Source organism: Rhipicephalus sanguineus, chromosome 6 (genome assembly GCF_013339695.2).
Source record: "Rhipicephalus sanguineus isolate Rsan-2018 chromosome 6, BIME_Rsan_1.4, whole genome shotgun sequence".
Taxonomy (NCBI): Eukaryota; Metazoa; Arthropoda; class Arachnida; order Ixodida; family Ixodidae; genus Rhipicephalus; species Rhipicephalus sanguineus.
The window spans coordinates 120,758,643-120,770,947 of record NC_051181.1 but is presented as its reverse complement, the minus strand read 5'-3'; the positions used below and the strand labels follow the sequence as shown (position 1 = coordinate 120,770,947).

Here is a 12,305-nt window from a genome sequence, read left to right as displayed (position 1 = left end):
CTTCGGAGCGGCGGACCTAGGTTCGACTCCCAACACCGTGAGGAAGTTTTTCTTTTTTTTTTAACAATCAGAATCTTATCACCAGTACGACGAAGTTACATGGCTTAGATGCATTCGCCCTCGGCAAACGCTCGTATATAGCTTAACGCTTAAGACGCTCGCCTTGGGAGCGGAGGGGCTAGGTTCGACTCCCAACTCCGATAGGAAGTTTTTTTTTTTTTAACAATCAGAATCTTATCACCAGTACGACGCAGTTACATGGCTTGGATGCATTCGCCCTCGATAAACGCTCGTATATAGCTTAACGCTTAAGACGCTCGCCTTGGGAGCGGTGGGACTAGGTTCGACTCCCAACACCGATAGGAAGTTTTTTTTTTAACAATCAGAATCTTATCACCAGCAGTACAACGCAGTTACATGGTTTAGATGCATTCGCCCTCGGCAAATGCTCGTATATAGCTTAACGCTTAAGGCGCTCGCCTTCGGAGCGGAGGGGCTTGGTTCGACTCCCAAAACCGTCAGGAAGCTTTTTTTTTCTTTTTTTTTAACAATCAGCCATTCTATGGGGCATAGAGAAGGACGGAGACGCACAACTTTGTCGTTGATTGAGCTGGGTGCTGTCGCACTGCACATCTACGCTGCAGAAATATAGACCGTACCACAATGTTTTCAGCGTAACCAAAGTATGCGATAATGAGCTCGGTTCATTTAATCAAGCAAACATCCCATCATAAGCCATTGCTTGGGTTTTCTGGTAAATGATGTATATCAATAGGAGAAATCCGAAGCAAGGGTTCCCCTGATAGTTCGCTTCACAGCAATAGATGCCCAAAAGCAGTAGAAAAAGTTGAGGCCCTTATCACCCATGATAAGGCTCAACTTTTGTCTGACGTCACAGCTTGCAGCGATGGGCCTCCTATGCGTTCCTTCCGAGCGAAAGGCTCCCCTCCTCCGTTGGCTTGACCACACTAGATGGCCAAAACCAGTCGAAAAAGTTGAGGCCCTTATCACCCATGATAAGGCTCAACTTTTGTCTGACGTCACACCTTGCAGCGATGGGCCTTCTATGCGTTCCTTCCGAGCGAAAGGCTCCCCTCATGCGTTGGCTTCACCACACTAGATGGCCAAAACCAGTCGAAAAAGTTGAAGCCCTTATCACCCATGATAAGGCTCAACTTTTGTCTGACGTCACACCTTGCAGCGATGGGCCTCCTATACGTTCCTTCAGGGCCAAAGGCTCCCCTCATGCGTTGGCTTCACCACACTAGATGGTCAAAACCAGTCGAAAAAGTTGAGGCCCTTATCACCCATGATAAGGCTCAACTTTTGTCTGACGTCACAGCTTGCAGCGAAGGGCCTATGTGTTCCTTCCGAGCCAAAGGTTCCCCTGATGCGTTGGCTTTAACGTAATACATGTCCAAAAGCAGTCGAAAAAGTTGAGGCCCTTATCACCCATGATAAGGCTCAACGAAGAAAAAAAACTTTCGCCGCAGCACTCGGATTCGAACCTAGTCCTTATCGCTCCGAAGGCGAGCGCCTCAACCATTGAGCTAAGCACCAACTCTTCGTTGGGTGAAACGAATATGAACCATATGAATGCGTCCTACCAACGAAGGAAAAAAATACGTTCGACGCAGCACTGGGATTCGAACCTAGTCCCTATCACTCCAAAGGAGAGCGCCTTAACCATTGAGCTAAGCACCAACTCTTCCTTGGGTCAAATGAATATGAACCATATGAATGCGTCCTACCAACATGAAAAAAAAAAAATACTTTGGCAGCAGCGCTGGGATTCGAACCTAGTCCCTATCGCTCCAAAGGCGAGCGCCTTAACCATTGAGCTAAGCACCAATACTTCGTCGGGTCAATGAATATGAACCATATGAATGCGTCCTACCAACGAAGGAAAAAAAATACGTTCGACGCAGCGCTGGGATTCGAACATAGTCCCTATCGCTACAAAGGCGAGCGCCTTAACCATTGAGCTAAGCACCAACTCTTCGTTCGGTCAAATGAATATGAACCATATGAATGCGTCCTACCAACGAAGGAAAAAAAATACGTTCGACGCAGCGCTGGGATTCGAACCTAGTCCCTATCGCTCCAAAGGCGAGCGCCTTAACCATTGAGCTAAGCACCAACTTTTCGTTGGGACAAATGAATATGAACCATATGAATGCGTCCTACCAACGAATGAAAAAAAATATACTTTCGTCGCAGCGCTGGGATTCGAACCTAGCCCCTATCGCTCCAAAGGCGAGCGCATTAACCATTGAGCTAAGCACCAACTCTTCGTTGGGTCAAATGAATATGAACCATATGAATGCGTCCTACCAACGAATGAAAAAAAAATACTTTCGTCGCAGCGCTGGGATTCGAACCTAGTCCCGATCGCTCCAAAGGCGAGCGCCTTAACCATTGAGCTAAGCACCAACTCTTCGTTGGGTCAAATGAATATGAACCATATGAATGCGTCCTACCAACGAAGAAAAAAAAAAAAACTTTCGTCGAAGCACTGGGGTTCTTACCTAGTTCCTATGGCTCCGTAGGCGAGCGCCTTAACCGTTGAGCTAATCACCAACGCTTTTTTAGCCCGAATGAATATGAACCATATGAATGCGTCCTACCAACGAAGGAAAAAAAATCCATCGCAGCATTAGTATTCGAACCCAGTCCCTCACGCCCCGGGGGCGACCGCCTTAATCATTGAGCTAAACACCAACACTTTCGAGGCTCGAATGCATGTGAGCCATATTAATGCGTCCTGCCGACGAAGGAAAAAAGAAAACGAAGGCGAAAATTGCGCCTTAAACCAGTTTCGGCGAATCTTCAAAAATCGAAAAATACAGAATTTCCAAAGGCTATATGACATGACATGACAAGAACTTTATTGGAGACCTGAGGAACTCGAATCTGGGGAGCCGGAGGCGCATTTTGCTCAAAAAAGCTAAGCTTATAGCCTTTGGATATGAAGAGCAGCGATCTCCACATCCAACGGCTATAACCTTAGCTTTTTTGAGAAAAATGCGCCCTACACCACTTTCGGCGATTCTTCAAAAATCGAAAAATACGGCATGTCCAAAGACTATAGGCTTACCTTTTTTGAGAAAAATGTGCAATTGACCAGTTTCGGCGAATCTTCAAAAATCGAAAAGTACGGAATTTCCAAAGGCTTTCAGAAATTGGTAAATACGAGATTTCAAATGGCTTAGCGTTTTTTGTCACAAATGCACCCAACAACGATTTTATTACAGGGAAAGCTGTACTAAAATCACAACAACAGCCGTATTTGGCGCCGTAGTTGTCCGCCGCCGCCACCCCTATCGCGTGAAATAAGAAAAAAAAAAAGACGAAACAGAAAAAAAATACCCAGTATGGAACGGGGTTCAAACTTGGGCCCTCTGCGTGACAGCCCAGTGTTCTACCACAGAGTCATGCCGGCGCTTGAAACTCCTTTGCAAAAAGACCGTATAGAGGCTTCATGTCGTGAAGGAACCACATTAACATATGTAATATAGCGTGGTAGAAGAGTAAAATAACAACCAGGCGTCCCACAACGCCGATTCTGTAATCAGGCGTCACACAATGCGAATTGCGCAACTAGTGGGCTGTTGAATGTTTCCAACCCATTACAAAGGACTCAGCCATAATTCTTCGTCCTCATCCGGCACAGCGCCAACAAAGTGCACATAATGTCTTTCAGGTGCGTAGCAGATACCACGGTTCTCCGCTAAAGGACGAGAAGTGGCACAATGAATGCTTCCCAGCTTCCAAAAAATTATGATTTACAGCGTATTGGGTCCCTTGCAAGTGTACTTCTATTAGTTGCCAAGGAAAGCCCCCCAGGGCTCAATTTCTTCAGGGCCTCAATAAAGTTCTTCCCCTCTCTCTCTCTCTTTCTCACGTTAACATATGTTATATAGCGTGGTAGGAGAGTAAAAAAACGACCGGCCGTCACACAACGCGAATTACGTAACTAGTCGGTCATTTAAAGCTTCCAACCCATTACAAAGGGTTCAGCCATAATTCTTCATAGTCATCAGGCGCCGCATCAACAAAGTGCACATAATGTCTTACACATGTGTAGCGAGTGCCTCGCTTCTCCGCGGAATGACGAATAATGGCGCAGTCGGTGCTTCCCAACTTCACAAGAATTATGATATATAGCATCGTGGATACTTCGCAAGTGTACTTGTATTAGTAGCTCCAAAGGAATTTACAACGGGCTCTAGAAATGCCACTCTTCCAGCTTTCGCTGTGACTGTGTTGTGCTTTCCGCGCAGGCCTGGCGTTTTTGAAATGGGATCAAAAATTCAATAATCAAACACTACGCGTAGATCTCGTGAGATCTCCAAAAGCTATAGGATTACTTTTTTGGTCAGAAATGCCCCATAGCTTTTTTTTTTTTTACTGAAATGGAATTAAACATTCAAGAATGCAAAAATTCCGACATTTCCAAAAGCTCCAGGCTTGCCTTCTTGGTCAGAATGCCCCCACAAGCAATTTCATTCAAAAGAAATGAAACGTTCAAGCGTCGAAAAATCTGAGATTTCCAAAGGCGCTTGCCTAACTCTCTCGTCTGAAATGCCCCCAGAAACAATTTTATTGAAATTGGATGGAACATTCAAGAATCGAAAAATACGAGATTTACAAATGCTCTTTTTTTTTCATGAGATTTCCAAAAGCTTACCTCCTTGGTCTAAAATGCGCCCAATAACAATATCATGGAAATGCATTAAACACTCAAGAATGGACAAATACAAGATTTCCAAAGGTTATATGCTTACCTGTTTGGTTAGAAATAGACCCCCGGACAATTTTATTAATATGGTATGAGAGACGCAAAAATGTTTTAAATACGAGATTTGCAAAGGCTATAGGTCAGACAGAAGGTGAGCCTTATCATGGGCGATAAGGGCGCCAAGTTTTTCGACTGTTTTTTTACATTTGCGGCTGTAAACGCGCCAGGAGAACCTTTAGCTCGGAGGGATTTTATATAAACACACGATAACTGACCAAGCAGGCGCACTTAACCGGAAACACTGAGAAAGGATCTATGGATAGGTTTGCTTGGTTAATGGAGCTGTGTTCATTATCAAATACATTCGTTACGCTGAGGACATTCAGGGATCTTGGTATAAGCAGAATCGTCTTTTATATTTTTTTAACTGAATGAAAAACTCTGATGGGCGAGAGAACGAGTGGAGAGAGAGCGAGAGAGAAAAAGAGAAAGAAATAAAGAAAGAGATAGAAAGAAAGAAAAAGAGAAATTCTTGGCGAAAATGGTTCAAAGCTTGCACTAGCCGCACAAAGCTCGATACACTGCGAAGCTGATCGGTCTCATGCTTTATTGCTGTATCCAGGCAGAACTTGATGGTAGCGAGGTTGAACCTGGCTTGAACATGGAACGAGGTTAAACTTGGTTTGAACTTGGCTCTAGCGAGGTTGTAGCAAGTTCGGTCTCCATCTCTGCTTAGCGTCCTCTGTTCTCCACCCGCGGTACTCGTCTTTGACAAGGGCGGCGATGCTCTGACGATGGCTCAAAGGCTTCGCAGCCAGTGGTACGTAGTGGAACTTACCCAATTTTTGTGGCACATACCCATTTATGATGATGATAGTTTCGTGGTACGAGAAACAAGGAACGATTTGCTAACTGTTGTCTTCATTTTTAGTGGACCAGTGGTGAGTAGTGGGACTTAGCCCATTTCTGCGGAACACACCCGTTTATGATGATGGTAGTTTCCTGATACGAGATACAAGGTACGATTTACTAACTGCTGCCTTCTTCATTTTTAGTGGACCAGTGGTGAGTCGAGGGATTTAGCCAATTTCTGCGATACATACCCGTTTATGATGATGATAGTTTCGTGATACGAGATACAAGCAACTATTTGCTAAACAGCATCGCAGTTAAAACCTCATCAAGATTTGCAAGGAGCTGCGAGACTGCAGAAAGCCAAACGTCGATTTAAGATGGCCGCTGGAGTGGGCTGATCGTAGAGATAGTGCAAAGCTACACCCTGTGTTGGTGGTAAAACTGAGCAAACTGGTGTACCAAACCAGAGACACCAAGAAATGAGATATAAAGATGTTTGCTGCACTAAAGGATATGTGCGCATTATTGCACATATTCCTTACGCTTGAGACATTCAGGTAAGGTTGGCGATGTTGCTGCGTAGTTGTGCATTTAATAGCATGCGCCACTCGAACAGCTTGGAGGCAGTCCGGATGCGTCTGTATGTAGAGTCGAGTACTATGGGGTTTTTAAAACGTATAGGCAGTTCTACCCCGACTGAACGAGAAAACAATGTCTGTCCTCCCGTACCTCTGTCCTGTAAAGCGAATTGCTGTAACGAAATAAAGGATCACTTTTCTTAGCGGCGTTGGGCTTCAAACCTAACACCTTAAGCACCGAAGGCGAGTGTGTCACCCACGGGCCGAAACACCAACTTGCGGAGTGCGAATGTGTCTCATTCATATCAATGCAGCGATACAAACATTATGTAACAAGAGAATACGTTCTCTGGTGGCTTTGTTGAAGTATTTCATGATGGTGGAATAATAGCCTTCTCTACGACAACCTGCCAAGCTGATACAGAGCATTCTACACGAGAGGAAAACCCCGACTCTGCGAAAATATAATGCCAAACACGCGTCTCCGTGACCGCGGGATGCGCTTTCCATTGGGCCGTTCCAGACGCTGGCGGGCGCTAGCAAGATGACAGACGCCGTGCCGCGGGGCCGCTGGATAACAAGGTTTCGAAGAAGGTCGGAACCACAGAGTTTTCTACAATGTTTACGCATACGGATCGGTCAGACAACTCCCAGAGGAGATTCTTAGTGGAGTTTGGACTTAAAAAGCAGTTGCCTTTTAAGTCCAAAGTGGCCATTTGCGACCAGTCGCTTTGCGACTAAAATTGGCCGTGCGCTTGGTTCTAGTCGCAGGTGTGAATGAGCCTTATCTTGACTGTGCGTCCGTCCGTCCTTCCCTCTGTCATATAAGAAGAATTGCTGCAAAGAAAGAAAAACCCAGGCCGCACGCTCTGAAGGCGATTGTCTTAACGATGCAGCCACGCTTGCAGAACAGAACGCGAATGTAACTGAACCATACGAACAGCTTGTGCGGGTGATATAGAAAAAAAAATTGGAGGCTACCCTAATTATTGACTTAGGTTTCTGGTAATGGCACTCGCACGTCGGCGATCGTTTGCCCTGGGCACTGCCCTGGGTTAACTTAGCGTTTCGGCGCGCAGCCGAAGCCGATCTCGGAGGCCACGTACAAGGAAGCACGTGGTTCAGATCTGCTCCGCCAGGTTCGGCAACAATTCCAGCTGCTCACAATATTTCAATAAGCTCCTCCATACCCACTCTCGTTTGATTTCAAAATGTTTAATTCCTCCTCTTTAAATTAACTAAATCAATTCATTTTAATAAGATAATCCTGACATAGTAATGGCTTTGAAGTAAAGGTACGCCCGATATCATATGTATCCAACGCAACTTTTCACTTGAAACAGAACCATAGGTTTTTATTTCTTGGAAGACCTTTTATGAATATTCGGAAAATGGAAAGTATGTGCTCGACCGGATGTGTTTGCAAGAGAAACAAGATAAAAAAGCATAAGCTTACTTAAGATAAGGAGATAAGGCCAAGTTAACTGTCAGAATAATTCATGGAAATTAATTGCATGATTTCATCGAGAAAGCAGGCGGTTTTCTTGCGAGCAGCTGGGATCGTTGCGTCACCTGGCGGAGCAGATCTCAAACACGCGCTTAGTTCTGCGTGGCCTCTTGGATCCGCTTCGGCATCGCGACGAAAAACAAGGTTAACCCAACGCAGACGTACGAGTGCCACAACCAAACACATAAATATTGGAGTCGCCTCCAGTTTTCCAGCTCTCCCGTAGTCAAACACGGAGTGAAACCTAGGGTTTGACGGAATACCGTCTGGTCGAGAGGAGGCATTGCAGAAAAGGAAGAAAACTTCCTTTTTTCCTTCTTCCTTTTCTTCAAACGTGGAGTATCCTAAACATCGCGAAAATTTAATGCCAAACACGTGTTTCGGTGATCGCGCGATGGGGTTTTCGTTGGGCCGTCCTAGACGCTGACGAACGCTAGGAACAGCGAGAAAGAGCCCGTGCTGATGCCGCCCGAGAACAATGTTCCAGGGAAGACGCCAGCCATAGACTTTCCAGCGGTAAAACTGTACACTTGCGAATCAACCCACAGCCAGACTAGAGAGGGGGACGCGCGCGTTACAACATGCGCGCTTCGCGTCTCTCAGCGATTATCACGACCATCACCCTAAAGTAATAATAAAACATAACCACCCACCCCCATCAGCAAGGGTGGTGTTTGATACAGCTTCCCTGTCCAACCACCTTCACAGCGTGGATTCGAGCCATAAATTTTTAAATGCATAGACGTTTCTTTAGGCACTCTGCAGTGCGCAGAGGACGCTACGTAGCGTTTATTTAACAAACAGAGAGGTAACGGAAATGTAATAGTTGTGCTCACGTTTCCAAATCATAATAGTAATAATGATTATGATTACAACAAAACAGCGTAGTTAATTGTTATATTCAAAAAAGAAACTATAGCAAAAAGAGGGTGAGTGCCGCTGTAGGTAAAAAAAAAACACTACGTCCGCGACAGGATTCGAACCTGCAATCTTCTGATCCGGAATCAGACGCCTTATCCGTTTGGCCACGCGGACTACGTGTGTGCCTGTGAAATGAAGTGATGATGGTAATAATTGACATTGAATTACAATACTCAGTTGTGAAGTTTGATTAGTCATTTCTGTTCTTGAACTGACAGATAAAGAAGAAAGAAGCCGGGAGCGATAAGAGCGGTGGTAATGTTGCAAATAGAACAAGAATGCATAAACATCAATGAATTCTGAAATGACTGGTATATGAAAGACCGTTCATTTCGAGGTCTGACGTCATTCATTGCAGAGTCATCAAACGCTTCTTGGAGGATTTTATGGCTTGCTTTATTCATTCCATGCCCTGGCACTGTCAGCTGTTATATGGTAGCGTGCAGCATATAGCGCGATGGCTTGCTTGTTGGGGCGTATAGCTTGTCGATGGCCACTCAAGGCACATTTGAAGCGCCTCGGTCGCGCAGTTGACATTGGAATGCTGGGCATGCGTGAGTGCCTCTGAAAGCCGGACTATGATATTTAAAATGATTCGGCAGACATTATAGTAAACAAGCGGTGAACTTAAATGATTAGAGTTAAAGTGTGCTATGTTGAACGTGTTGGGGCCCAGTTAGCGAAGCTAATATGCCGAGGACGCCTTCTACATCCATACGTCGTTGCTGTCAGCATATTTGCGATGTCGTGGGCCATAAATTCCCAGGGTTTCTTTCGCATTCGCCTAAGATGGTTCAAAGGCAAAAGCCATCGTTTTTTGTTGTTGTTGTTCGCAGTCGATAGCCGCTAAGCTACACTGCGACGTGGGCAAAAGACGACGATTTCACTGCAACACTAACGGAGAACTCAATTTGTCCATGTCAGAAGTGCTATACACGGACACCGTTCCTTCAAAACGAAGCCTTTCTGCCAAACAAGGAAACATAAGAGCTTGCGCGTTCCTTCTAACACGCGTTCCCGATTCGTCTCGGTTATACCACACTCTTTACGCCCATATATGCGAGCGTTTCATTACCGTCTTAAGGGATGACATGACTTGCCTGAACAGCGCAGCCGAGGCGTCTTTTCCATAGAGGCGAAGTCAGGCAGACAGACAAACAATGCCGCCTTGTATAGAAGCCACGAGAGAGAGAGAGAGAGTTTCGTGATCAATGCGTGTTTGCAAGCCGCCGTGGATGCGTGCGGACGCCAGCGAATGGAAGGTGCAGAGGCGCGAAGCTGAATGCCCTCCTCTTAGCGGCGTAATACGAACAAGCCTTCTCCTTCGCCCATAACTCTTGCGAGTCAGGGACGGTACCTCAGCTGTTCCCGCGAGGCATTCGTCATCCGTTAATCCAGGACTGATTGGAAACGGAACGTAGAGGAATACCCGCGGCGAGGCTGAAGCGCGTCGGGAAAACGGCAGCCCCGTGATGTATTTGCGGAGGGGGCCACGGCGCTCTCAGTCTTGAGAGGGCACAACGCATCCGGCGCGTCTCGTAAAGCCTGACGAAGGCCGAAATCAAAGTCAGGCGGCGCCAGCTGCTCTCGAGGACTGGAGGCTAAGGAGTCCGAAGAAGACGCGTTCACTCGACTAGCCGCTGTCTCAAGGAAAGGCAAACAATCTGTCGGAGATAGTTGTTCGGCGACAACAAATTTTCAAGGGTCATTAACTCAAATACATGTTGTTAATGCCGTGTGTCTTGCTGTGGCGTCGGGCAGTGGTCCTTGTGGAAATGTGATTTTTTTTTTTTTTTTGTGCCGTGAGTGAACGCCATTAAGCCAAGTTTTTTTAGTGATAGCTCGGTTTTGCTTGCTTTGGGAAAGCAACCAGACCATTGGTTCGCTGTGATGTAACTTTATTGGATCTCTTGCTTTAGGCGAGGACGACGAGAAGTCGTCCTCGCCTAAAGGGCTGCACTCGACGACGAGGGAGCCAACAATGCAGAGATAACCCACAAACGCTGCTCTGTGCGAATGCGCAACGATCTTAAGTGCAGGCAGCGCCTCTGGCGGTGGCTGCATCCTCTGAAACGCAACGCATTGGCCTAGCACGCATACGGTTCACAGTGGCGTTCTATCGACGCAGACCTTGTTCGCCTGCGCTGACGTCGCTTTGACCGCCATAGCGGGAGCCCTGAAACCCACCGCGCGCTTTGCCATGGAGATCCCGTGTTGTGTCGATATTTTCTGGGCTCATCGCGTTGCGCAATGCCCTCTCCCAATTATGCCTTCCCCCGTGCCTGGTCCAACGAAGTTACTGCCTGCGCCTCAATTTAGCGAACGGGGTTGATGGATGGATACACGCGCGCCGAAACACTCGCGGGCTTGTACTCGAACCAAGCGAGTGCTTCTGGCGCCCTCGTATTGTTGATTAGACTACGGGGCGCCAGGAGGCGGAAGTGAACAGCGGCGGCAGCGATGTTTGGAAGACCCACGGCGTAAACGGTCGCGCGTACCCGACGCCCGCTAGGCTAGCCTGGAAAAAGAAATGGTCCACGCTAACCTCGAACACGACATGCTTCCACGATCGCTCGTGCACCCAATCGTGCCAGAAACAAAAGGAGTCCACCGTACGCGATGCCAAAAAAGAATGGGAAGAGAAGCCTGGGAGAGGAGCGCGGTTGTACTAGGTTTCTGCTATGAGTTGCGGCTGTTTACGCTGCATGCGAGCGGCCTCGCTGACGAAACAGAGAAGATCCAATGTGTCACGCCTGGTGTACGCACACGCTACGCTGGTTCTTCCGCTGTGGCGCCAGGAGAGGAGGGTGAACTGAACGCAGCCGGGGCCTATTTTTCCATCGCCGAGGAGCACCAATGCTGTGGGGCAGCATGTTGCTTCGTATGTAGTAATAAGCATGCACGGCGGAGAGGACGCGAGAAGTTTGTGTGTGGTTCTGGGCGAAACACGAGCAGCCCGCGCGGATGGCATCAACAATACTAAATGAAGGCACCCCCCCCCCCCCTTTCTGCTGCCTAATTTCACGGCTGACACATGCCATCACGAGAGCCAATGTAAAACATACGTGCGCCGTCCCGCCAGCCCTGCCCTCTTCCTTCCGAAGGCAGCGGAAAGAAACAAAGAACTGTTCTCTGTTGCATAATTTCAGTGCTGCATGCTACTACGACTGCGATAGGCAGCGTAAACGTTTGTACTTGCATCGTCGCGCCAGCTGATCAACCGGTATGAACAGAAAATATTTTTTTTAAAAACGGGACAATATCGGGCATATTGAATGGGACAGGGAGTTCTTTAGGCCACCAGTAAATAGGGCTTCTGGAAGAAGAAAGAGGGCCACGCAACCGGGAAACTCGTGCATGGGCCATAGGGATTACTTGCTTACCCGTAAATCAGACTTTTTCCTGCCCTTGTACATATGGACGGAAGAAGGCAAGTTTGACAGAGTCCGGCAACTATTCTCAGCCCAGGGCCAGCACATCCCCCCCCCCTTATTCTTCCATCCTCTTCGGACAAAATCGAGAGTGCTGGCGCCACCATGAATCAGGTCCCGACGCCTCCGAAAATATTGTAAACGAACAACGAGCCCCATTTTTCTCTTTTCTGCAAACGGCACAAGGAACAAGCTTTTTTTTTAACATCTCGCGCCTGTGTTTGCGCATAAGGCCACGTGACCGAGGGGTCATATATCACGCTATGGTTTCT

General features: G+C 47.1%; 1 non-coding gene across 1 annotated transcript; it reads right to left on the bottom strand.

Moving 5' to 3' along the window:
- Positions 1–8,643: 8,643 nt before the first annotated feature.
- On the bottom strand, positions 8,644–8,716 carry Trnar-ccg (transfer RNA arginine (anticodon CCG)). The gene has a single exon. It is a non-coding gene; the product is annotated as a tRNA-Arg (tRNA).
- Positions 8,717–12,305: the final 3,589 nt, after the last annotated feature.